We start from the raw sequence: 11767 nt of genomic DNA on the forward strand, positions 1-11767 counted from the left end.
GCATGATAGAAGTGCCCTCATATGACAGAAGTGAAGCAACTGACTTTTAAATATAGTCTAATAAGCATTAGGTTGACTGGCAGGTGAAGGTCATTTTAGAAGGAAAGAATTTTCAGGACCCAGGTGCTCAACACTAAGTAAAGCTGATGCTCTTCAAAGCATCTCAATCTGGAATTGTGTAAGTGAAACACTAGTCTTGACTGGTGGATAAAATATATATTTCTGTTAATGATTTGGGGGATAATTCAAATTTTAAGAGAAGAATGAATAGCAGCAAAGAAGCTATAAAACCAATCTCTGCTGCCAGCTATATAGTTGGTTTAACTTTAAATGTTTCTCTCCATAAACATTCCAAATTATGATATTTTAAAATGTAACAGTGATAGAAAAAAGCAGATATACGTTGGAAAATAAAATGAAAACCTTAAGGTAAATGTATTGATGTTTGATTGTAAATTCTTCATTATGATGAATATGGTTATTTGAGTGTCATTGTTTAAAATATGTATTGTTTAAACACTGAAAACTATATATATGTAATATTAAAACCTGAATTATGGCACAAATTGGAGCATTTCCAGAAAATATACATTTTGGATTTATTGGTAGATTAGGAACTAGGGATGAAAGGATCTGTCAATTTCAGTTTTCTCAGTTTCTCATTTTTCCAGTCTTAAATTCTGTTCTGCACATTTCTGCAGCAATTGGTAATTTTTTTTAAAAAAAATCCTCATGAAAATTCTTCATCATTTCATTGCAAAATTCTCCTAATTAACATTTTAATACAGTTTTGACTAATGTACACAGTTCTGCAAGCAATTTCTCCTAATATAATGCATTTTTATGTTCTTTTCACTTATATTCATTTTTATGGAAACTTCCCCATTGTATATGAAGTTTTAAAACATTTTTTGGAGAACTGCGTTGCAAAATTTGGATAAATATGAATTATCCCAATCTGTAAGAAAGGCCCACAATCTAATCCGGCCAATTACAGGCCAATAAGCCTGCTTAATATTATAAGCAAATTATATACAGCCCACCTTTACTCTAAGCTGACTACATGGATGGACCAAAATGATATATTAGCCCCCGAGCAGGCAGGTTTCCGTCCTAACCGATCAGTATTAGATCAAGCTTTGATTCTACACCACTTAATACAAAAATATGCGAATAGGCCGGAAGGAGCATTATACACTGCATTCATTGATTTAAAGAATGCTTTTGATTCAGTGGATAGAGCTAGACTATGGGTAAAACTAAATAATTTAAAGATAGACAAGAGATTGCTTATATTGATTCAAGAACTCCATCATAACACCTCCCTCCAAGTAAGAACTAATAACAAGGGCTACCTTACAAACCCAATTCCAACATTCAAAGGTCTTAAACAGGGCTGCCTTTTGGCACCCCTATTGTTCAACCTCTACATTAATGATGTAGTATATAAATTAGATTCCATATCCTCACACTTACCGATCTTAGCAGAGACCCTGAGAAACATCCTTCTTTATGCAGATGATATGGTTCTAATTTCAAAGACCCCAATAGGCTTAAAACGGCTAATGTCACAACTATCTGCATACTGCTTATCGGAGATGTTAAATATAAACTATCAAAAGACCAAAATAATGGCTTTTACAAAAAAAAGATCTATGCACCGTTGGGTAATTAATGGTAACGCTATTGAACAGGTTAATTCCTTTAAATATCTAGGAATAACCTTTCAATGATCAGGAAGTTTCCAGCTTCATAATAAACTTGCGATGACTAATGCAAAGAAAACAACGAAAGCATTAACAACCTTCTTCTATACCAAAGGAGGACAATCCATCATACCAGCATTGAAAATTTTCAATGCAAAAATTATCCCGCAGCTTACTTTTGGGTCCCAAGTGGATTCCAATGACAATTTATCTGACCTAGAAACAGTCCAGAATAATTTCTTAAGAACAATTATGGCGGTCCCAAAATGTGTTCCCAACTGTGTATTAAGGCTTGAATTGGGTGTGCAAACCATCACATCTAGAGTGTGGTGGTCCAGAATCAATATGTGGCTAAAACTAATGTTTGAACCGATAGGTTTAGCTCCCCTTATCCTAAAGGACAATTGTAAATCGATCTGGGCAAATGACATATTAAACAGAGTACAAAAACTTGGCTTTTCTATTGAAGCAATTAACGAATTAGGTCAAGTAGCCGCTCGATCTAATATTAGACAGCGCCTAAATGATATTGACGTTCAACAACAGTTAATGCTAATTAAAAAACAAAGATGTAACTTAAGCTTTTTAAAACCGATGCCGTATATATCGGACCTCACAATTCCGAAATATCGGAACGCATTTACCAGAATGCGATTTAATGTCCTACCCTCATCGTTGTTAGATGGAAGATATAACAATACACCCTACCAGAAGCGTCTCTGCCCATGTGGATCCAGAGAAATTGAGACGAATGCACACGTTTTATTATGTTGCCCATTTTATCACTCCCAAAGATCACACATAATTCTTCCTCTCATATACTCCAAATCGTCTAGATCAGAAGCACTTTGGCTTAATTACCTATTAGATGATCACTCTCCTGAGCGGACTTTGGCGGTGGCCAAGTATTCCTTAGCTGTAATAAACCAAAGAAAAGATATTCAAAACAAATCTGTGTAGTATTAAATCTTACAAGATTTTAAATGCATTATAATTTTATGTGCTTGTGGTATTATAAAGAACAATAAGTTTGTTTGAAGAAACTCACTTTTTATAAGATCATCCATTTTCATTTTAACTTTGATAATATTTACTGTTGATAAATGATACATGCATACCTACTTATATTGTATTTTGTTAGTTTAAATATATTTTGCTATGACTGGTCTTGTGACCGTAATAAAGGATGAAAAAAAAAATATGAATTTCAAAGAATGGCTCTGTTTCAGTTCTCGTATGCAAATTTGAAAGTGCAAATTTGATAGATTTGGCTTTAAATTTCTTCCCCTTTGCTAGTAAGAGTACACATTGCTCTGCTAATTGACAAGTTGCCAGCAGAGAGTGCTGCAGACAACACATTGATTCCAAAATTCTGCTCTGTTTTTTTATTAAACCAATGCTTGACTGTTAGTAGGCCATTGATAATTTCCAGTTACAATGCTGCATGAATAGGGGAGACATGGTAAATGTTGCTGAAACACCTCAGACATCATTTTGAACACCAAGATCTGCACAGAAACTTTCAGGCTTAGGCAAGATTGCTGGCACTCTGCAGTTTAAGATCTGTTTGTTTAGTTTGATCAAAACATTTACTAGCTGCTCTTTAATCATAACTCCCAGAGAGACTTAAATAATAAAAACATAAAAATCTAAGAGAGAAATTTGGCAGGCACTTAGATGTCCCTAAACATGTTTTCACCTGGAGCTGAAAAGAGAATAAAGGCAGCATTAGGTAAACTTCCACTAATGGGGTGCAACTACTATAAAGGCCCTGGCTGTGATCACCACCCATCTTGCTTCAGGTGGTAGAAGAAAGCAGAGCAGGACATCTGAGGCCGACATTAATCGTCAAGAATGTTCATGCAGGAGAATTTTTTAAAAAAACCAAAATGTATGTTTCACTTTTCTTCCATTGAACTCAAGGCAACAGTGGGCGGCAGGGCTGCATGGGTGGACCTGGTTCGCTCTCCCGCACATTGCTGCTGGTTATCAAGAGTGAGAGGGACAAGGCAGCAGGCAGCTTGGCACAGTGCAGTGGCAGGGCCATCCAGCTCTCCTTACCCTGTGCTGGCTTCCTGCTACCTTGCCCGTTTCCCTCTCAGTAACCAGCAGAGACATGCATTGCTGGGAAGGCAGGAGAGCCACGTAGCCCCACCTGTGTAGCTCTGCAGGCTGCTACTGATTCAAGGTGATGTACACAGGGTTCCCAGAAAGCTTTCTATCCAGGCACTGACCAAATTAGGCCCAGGTGTACTTAGCATCATGTACTTTCAGACCAGGCACTTCCCCCCTCCCACAACTGCCAGCCTTTCCTTCCTCAGACATTTTGTTTGGTCTGAGAGAAGAGAGAGTTGAAACCAACCCTACGTTACCTTCCAGTGTGGCAAATCAGCCTTCTGGAGATTCTCCACTGGCTTGCATCACCTGAATGCCCATATCCCCCATGGCTGTTCTTTTCCTGCTCAGCCGTTTTGCTCAGTTTGGGAGAACAAATAGTCAGGGCTGGCCCAAGGCAGTTTACTGCCTGAGCTTTAGGACAAGATTGCTGTCCTCCCATTCCACATAGAGCCAATCAGATTGGCAGTTGAATCTTACGTCAATTCTGGGAACCTGGATAGTATCCTCTTGCAGCTGGCTACTTTTAGGCCTGTGGCATACATACCTCAGATCTCGAAGAAATAGTGGGTTCAAGAGGAACAGCTGGGAAGGCTTCTGCCGCCTAAGGCAATAGCCTCACTGTGCCTAATGGTAGGACTGGCCCAGCTCAGCTCGGGTGGGTAACACCAGAACAAAAAAAGAGCAGACCTAAGAAAAAATGGGCAGCCATGCATTCCTGTCTCTTACCTATACCCACCAATGCTCCATTATGGCTCCATTTCTGTCCACACTCACCACCTGAGTACACAATTAGAAGGAATTATGTTGTGTTAAAGATGCTGTTCAGGCTTATGCCATCAGGTGTCAGTATACTGAAATAAAAGCAAAACAAAACAAAACCTCTCCTGATCTTCAGATTTATTAAGACAGTAATCTTTTTCTAAGCAAAATTGCTTTTGAAACATTTTGTTTAACAATCGGTGAGTAAACCCTGCTCTCTCTTTCACTCCCATTTCTCTGTTGTGCTGTTCTCATTTCCATTTTCTCCCTTTGCAGCATTTATTTCCTTGATTCTTTTCCTCCTACATTTCCCATTTATTGCTATCTACCCTTAGTTGCCAGATCTCTGTTGCCTGCAATCATGCTTGTCACAGGCATTATCCAATAGATACCCTTGACAGTGGCACAACCACATTCCACAGCTGGATCAGCTGTGTCCAAATTCCCCAAGGAGAACATGATCACTCAGCTGTTGTCTGCAGAAAGCAGAACTGAAAGTTGAAGCCTGCTCGATTGGAAGAGTGACCAAGTTCCCAGTGGACAGCTTGATCACACAGCCAATCCCTGCAGAAAGCAGCTTTGCCAGCCCCTTGCTCAGTGCTTGGGAACCATCGAGCACAGAACTTGCAAAGCGCTTTGTACAGCGCTTCCTAAACACCTGACAGCAGCTGGTTACTGAGTGTTTGGGAACTGGGTGAAGCACTTTGCAAGCCCTGTGCTTGGCCCTTCTCAGGCACCAAGCATAAGGCTGTCAAACCCCCTTGCACTGTGGTGCCCAAGAACCAGTTACCTCATGTGGTAGTGAGGCAGGTGGAGGACCAGGCAGGGTGCAAGGCTCAAACTATGCTCTAGGAACACAGAACTCTAATGTTGCTTCAGCAAGATAAACACTGAGACTGAGCCTTATAGTAGCAGCAGCTACTGCTGCTGCATCATAGTTAGCCCCACCTGCACTAGAAGGTGCTGCTTTAGTCAGAGGAGCCTAGCCTGCCCCAATATGTGGGAGCCTCTGATCTCAGCAGATCTTCTGCAGTGGAGTGTCAGGACCCCTCCTGTGGTCACCACCCTGTCACAGTCCTACCTCAGGGTCCTGGTCTCTTAATGGTTCTCACACAGGCCCTAGCACAAATCTCTCAAGATCCCACTGCTAGGCAGCAGCACCTGCCACTACCTCTAAAATAATATTGCCTTGAGACTGTGCCTTAGTCTCCTCCTGGCCTATTGCTACGTTGTGTTTGGGTGCACTTGCAGGCCACAACACCCATGTATCTTTGTGCCTATAAAGATCACAGCCCTGGGTTGTTTTGGATACCTGATGATGTTACATTATCTCTTCACTGCTGCCACCATTGATACTGTTTCCCCACCTTGGTATATGTCCTGCCCACCCTTCTGGTCTGTGAAACCCAGCCAATGATCAGGCATTTTGGTAAACCAAGAACTATTTATTTATTTATTTATACAGGGAATAACAAGATTACTTAAAGGTTCAGTCAACAAGCGTGTGGTTTCATAAGATGCATTACTCTTTATATTTCTTAGGTATAGATAACCTGCCTCACTACCCGCCTAAATCCAATCCACCCAACAACCCTCTCCAAAAACCCCTCTCAGAACTCCAGCTCAGAACAACTGTCATCCTCTCATTTATGTTTTCAGACACCCAGATGCTCAGCCAATCATCACACAACATTCCGACCCATGTACTCCCCCCTCTCACTCAGTCTACTTACCACATATACTCTAATAAACCCGCACTTCCCATATTTACAGTATTATATTTACAGGGGCATCACATGGAGTCCTTTGAGTCTGAGGATGGCCGTATTGAGCCAAGGGGGCACTGGCCAGTGGAAGCATTTCTTGGACAGGCCCTGCATGCCCTTCTCATTCTGATTCAGAGTCCTCACCCTCATCCCCTTAAGAACAGGAATCTGATTCTTGGTCCCTAGCATAAGACCAGCAATATATCTGGATATTGCAAAGCATAACGAGTACCCACAACACATGCTCCTAAAATACACTACTTTTTTGCTGTTTAAGATTGAATATATCTAAGAGCAGGCTTTTGGGCTTGGCTTTGGTTTTGCATCACCCCCTCCACACACATACACTTAAAGGGGCAAGGGGAGCTTTTAAGAGGAATTTAGCCTACCCCTCACTGCTTTCTAGAAGCTTGCAGTTTCCTGCCCAACCAGGGAAACAAAATATTTCCCTTTGCTCTAATGGATGGTCAGGCTGAGGTGCCTGCCCAAGTGCAATATTTTAATCAGGGAGCTAGTGGGCTACCCCCCTCTCCCTGCAATATCGTAAAATCAGCCCAGAGCGAGTCTGACTTTTATGAGGCAGCAAGTAATGCAGACCAATTTTGTGGCATCTGAAAATGTCATTAAGGACTAGGCAAACCGTAGCACATAATATAATTTGCTTTCTCAAAGCCAACCAAAAGATAAGGATAAGGTGCTCCCTGATACGGAGCTGGATCAGCAAGAAAAAGGGGGGCAATGTAATATCAGCCAGCAAATTTTTGTTTTGATGAGATGAAAATGTAAATGTTTCTCCTCTTGCATGGCTGGTGAGGCTGCACAGTAACCCTTCTCCAGGCAGCACCATCACTATTGTTTATCGTGGGCTAAATGTCGGCAGCACCTTTTTTCCCTCCTTTTTAATAATACTGGTGTCATCAGAGGAAGCAAATGGAAACCAGATAGCTTGAGATGATAGCACATCATTTGTAAACAAGAAGCGTGCTCCCTGCTGAATTTTCCCGTGAGCATAAAAATGAAAGTAGCCTGTCATGATTAAGATCTTTGTCATCCCGTTGGAAAAAGAATCGCTGTTGTCGGTCGCAGCTTCTTCCACACTGTACAGTGTGAAACAGGGAGATTATACCAGTATGCTAGTTGAGAACGAGAGTTACAGCCCAATAATATTCCTGTATTCTTGGAAGTAGGTCCTATTGTGTTTAATGGGAACTGACTTGTGATGTAAATATATGTAGGATTGCAGCCTTAGGCAGCACAATTTTAACTAGGCCAAACATCTGCTTTTTATTATGGCATGATGGAGATATCTGGGTTCAATTCACTGGACATAGTCCACTGGGATTGTCTCCTCTCTGAAATGAATGACACTGGTGCAAGAGTGCTTTGAACTGGTCCCTTTCATTCTAGCAAAGATTGCTCAGGAGACATTCCTGTTGGCCAGGGATAGCCAACATTGGTGTCCTCCAGATGTTGTTGGATTCCTGCTTTCATCAGCTGCAGCTAGCATGGCCAATGGTCAAGGACAATAGGAGTCCAATAACATCTGAAGGGCACCACCTTTGCTATTCCTACTGTTGGCTGTTCTTGCTGTATCTTGCAATGGTATTATCGGATCTGGCCTAGTGGGAAAAGATACGTGTATGATGAAGTCTATTTTCTGTTCATTTCATATCTGGTGATTCTGTATACTTTCCAAAGTATGTAGGCTCAGTTTTAGAGAGGGGAAGAGAACTGTGTCTGCTGAACACACAGTTCAGAAGGTGTGGGTAGTGTCCAACAAACCTACAGCTGTACCTCTGAATGCTCTTCTCTTTGATCAGGAAACTTAGTGGAAGATGTAAACAGAGTCCTCAGTGTGTGCAAGAGTGTATGTGCATATAATTTTCTGCATGATAAGGTATCCTGTTAAAGCCCAATCAGGCCACATTTACACCAGACATTTACTCCACTATTGCTCCACTTTAAATAGTCATAGTTCCCCCAAAGAATCATGGGAAGAGTAGTTTGTGAAGTGCTGAGAGTTGTTAGGAGACCGCTATTCTACTCACAGAGGTAAAATTCTCAGAGGGATTTAACAGTCTCTTCCCAGAGAACTCTGGGAATTGTAGCTTTATGAGGGAAATAAGGGTCTCCCAACAACTCTCAGCTCCCTTCACAGACTACACTTCTCAGGATCTTCTGGAGGGGGAAGTGTGATGCCCCTGTATTTATAATATTGTAAATATGGTAAGTGTGGGTTTATTAGAGTAAATGAGGTAAGTGGACTGAGTGAGAGGGGGGAGTACATGGGTTGGAATGTTGATGCGTGTTGTATTATGATTGGCTGAGCGCTTGAGGGTCTGAAGGTATAAATAAGAGGATGACTGTTGAGAGTGAGTTCGTTTGGTTGGTTTTAGTTGGTGGGTTTAGGAGTTCGTTGGTTGGTTCTGGGTTTTGGAGGATGGATTGAATTAAGCAGGTAGTGAGGCAGGTTATTGATGACTATAAACATAAAGAGTAACGCATCTTATGAAACCACACGCTTGTTGACTATACCTTTAAGTAATCTTGTTATTCCCTGTGAATATAAATAAATACTTCTTGGTTTACCAGAACACCTGATCCTTGGCTGGGTTTACACAGACCAGAAGGGTGAGCAGGGCATATACCAAAGTTGGGAAACAGTATAAATGGTGGCAGCGGTGAAGAGATAGTGTAACATCATCAGGTATCCAGAGCAACCCAGGGCTGTATTCTTTATAGGCACAAAGATACATGGGTGTTGTGGCCTGCAAGTGCACCCAGACACAAAATAGCAATAAGCCAGGAGAAGACTAAGGCACAGTCTCAAGGCAATATTGTTTTAGAGGTAGTGTCTGGTGGTGCTGTCTAGCAGTGGGATCTTGAGAGATCTTTGCTAGAGCTGGTGAGAGAACTGTTTAAAGACCAGGACCCTGAGGTGGGACCTTGACAAGGCAGTGACAACAGGCGGGATCCTAGCAGGTGGTGCCTGAGGTGGGATCCTGACAGGAGGGGTCCTGACAGGAAGCGATGACTGTTTAAAGTGGAATAACAGTGGAATGAATGTATGGTGTGAATGTGGTCTATGACTAGCACTTATGTAAGTACAGTTATTTGTAGGGCCCTGTTTACAACTTCTGCTGAATGTATGAAACAGGGGTCAGGAATCTTTTTCAGCCTAAAGGTTGAATGGCCTCTCAGGTAACCTTCTGAAGCTCTCAGGACTATGGTAGGTGAGCCAGAGACAAAAGGAGGTAAAACAATGGATGTGACCCCTTACCTTTGTATGATAGGCTAGATTCCAGCCATACAAGGTTTTATACAAGCACACCTAGCTCTCCATCCTGACAAGCAAGAGGCAGTATTGCAGTTTAAGGACACAGTCCATCCATGCAAAAGCTCTCATGGAGCATGCTGGGGAGGGCTGTGGCCTGTGGAAAGGGGTGTGGCCTAGGAAGAGTCCCCAAAGGGCCAGATAAAGAGGCCACATCTGACACAGTGGTCAGGGATGGGGTCAATAGGTGCAATCCCACTGGCTCCCTCCATACATTGAGCCCTTACATTTTTGAAGGGAAAACAGGGCTTACATTGACATTTTATGTTCATGACAAGGCAGGTTAGATAGAAAGACAGTGATTGGCCTCAGGTCACCAAGTCAGCTTCATGACTCAGTCGGATTCTGAACTGTCACCTCCCCAGTTTAAGTCCAATAGTCTGTTTATTATACCACATTAGAGCGATGCAGCCCTTGCAGGCTTTTGTGAGTCATTTGAGATGGATAGCAAATCCTTCCGCTCTGTGGAGCAAATGCATGTCCTGCATGAACATTGCTGGGAAAATTCAGCTAATAAAGTGTATTTGAGCCTCAGAGTCCTCTCAGGATCAGCACTGCCAGCTGCTGCATTCAAGGAGCCGTTCCCTCATGGTGTTATCAAATCATTTACTTTAATAATGTCAGAAATTCCATTTCTTTAAATGATCTTCAAGTGTTGGGAAGCTAACAACAACAACAAAAAGCAGAACAAATGAAACTATGGGTTGCATCCAATGCTAGTCCTACTCACAGTTGACCCACTGAAATTAATAACCACAATGAAGGTCTATTAATTTCAATGGGTCTACTCAGAATAAAACTTAGTTGGCTACAATCCTACAAGATCAATAGCAGAAAGCAGAACAGAGCTGAAATGGAAAATGCAGTTCCAAAAAGGAGTCATAAGAGTTCTATTCCATAGGGAGGCTTGTTTCAGAGTTTGCTTGTGACTGGTTTGGGCAGGATATGCTTAGAATTGGTCACTGTCTCTTTTTATTACCTGTTATTTCTCACATACTATTTTTTTCAGATAAGAAGCTCTAGTTATTCTTTTTCTCTCTGTATACTGTATTGGGCTAAACATTTTCCTACGAAAATAACTCAGCAAAAATTTGGCACTGTTGTACAAAACAGAAAACTCAAGATTGTTTTGAACTCTATCACTTTGTCAGGGAAGGAGGAAATCAAACACTGAAAGAAAACTATTCAGGGCTCCTCTACATGGGAGCATTTTTTTGTAGGAAATATACTTCTTTTACCTTCACTTTCCATTTGCTTTGTCCACAATTCCTGCTCAAAAGTTAGCTGTCAAGTGCTTTTTTTCCATTCATACAAGCAGGCATTCCTTTGGGGAGAAATAGCCTTGTTTTTTCCTTGTGGTCCTGTCCTCTAATTATACATTTCCACTCCCTCTGGTTGCTAGGTGACCAAGCATGCTCAGTCTGTTCCATCAGCTACAGCTGAAATCTTTGTTTGGTTATGCTTTTGTGCATAAGTTAGGGGGGAAAAAACATAAAGACACCATTTGCAGCAACATAAAAAAGGCCAGCAGAATGGAGGAGAGCAGCAGGAAGGTGATGTCAGCTTACAGGAAATAAAATTAATAAAGGGAGGAGGAAGGAGCGGATGTGGAGAATGGAACAATTGACACACCCATCTAAAAGCATCAGAGCAAAGCTTCTGCAAGCACTAGAGAAAGGGAGTGAAGACTTTTTTCTTTTCCCTTTTTGTATTATCAGTGGATTGGGTTAGTACAGATTTACAGGGGGAAACTGTATGATAGCTTCTGTTTGCTGGTAACGTCATGTGAACCATGCAAATTTAAAGGAGATGTGAGCAGCACCAAACACACAGTAAACTGCTGTGTAGATGAGCCCTCAGTTCTCAAAGGATATTCTATCTCTGCTTCACAAAGCACTTTTTAAAAAGTTCAACAACGTTTACAAAGGACTTTGCAAACAGGCAATGCTGAGTTTTTAGCCTTAGATTCCCCCCACCTTCAGAATTTGGCCTATTACAAAGCAGCATTTGGTGTTCCTAGGATCACAGTTGTATAACCTTCAAGTGTTTTAATTCCAGTTCATAATATGACTTTATGATGTAAC

General features: G+C 41.5%; 1 long non-coding RNA gene across 1 annotated transcript; it reads right to left on the bottom strand.

The window, feature by feature from the left end:
• Positions 1-2457: 2457 nt before the first annotated feature.
• LOC133386618 (uncharacterized) lies at positions 2458-11015 on the bottom strand. The gene is made up of 3 exons (XR_009763216.1): positions 10922-11015; positions 4551-4601; positions 2458-2622 (listed from the first exon to the last, which is right to left on the bottom strand). It is a non-coding gene; the product is annotated as an uncharacterized LOC133386618 (long non-coding RNA).
• Between the last annotated feature and the right edge of the window lie 752 nt (positions 11016-11767).

The sequence above is a fragment of the Rhineura floridana genome, chromosome 6 (genome assembly GCF_030035675.1).
Source record: "Rhineura floridana isolate rRhiFlo1 chromosome 6, rRhiFlo1.hap2, whole genome shotgun sequence".
In the NCBI taxonomy this organism is placed as follows: Eukaryota; Metazoa; Chordata; class Lepidosauria; order Squamata; family Rhineuridae; genus Rhineura; species Rhineura floridana.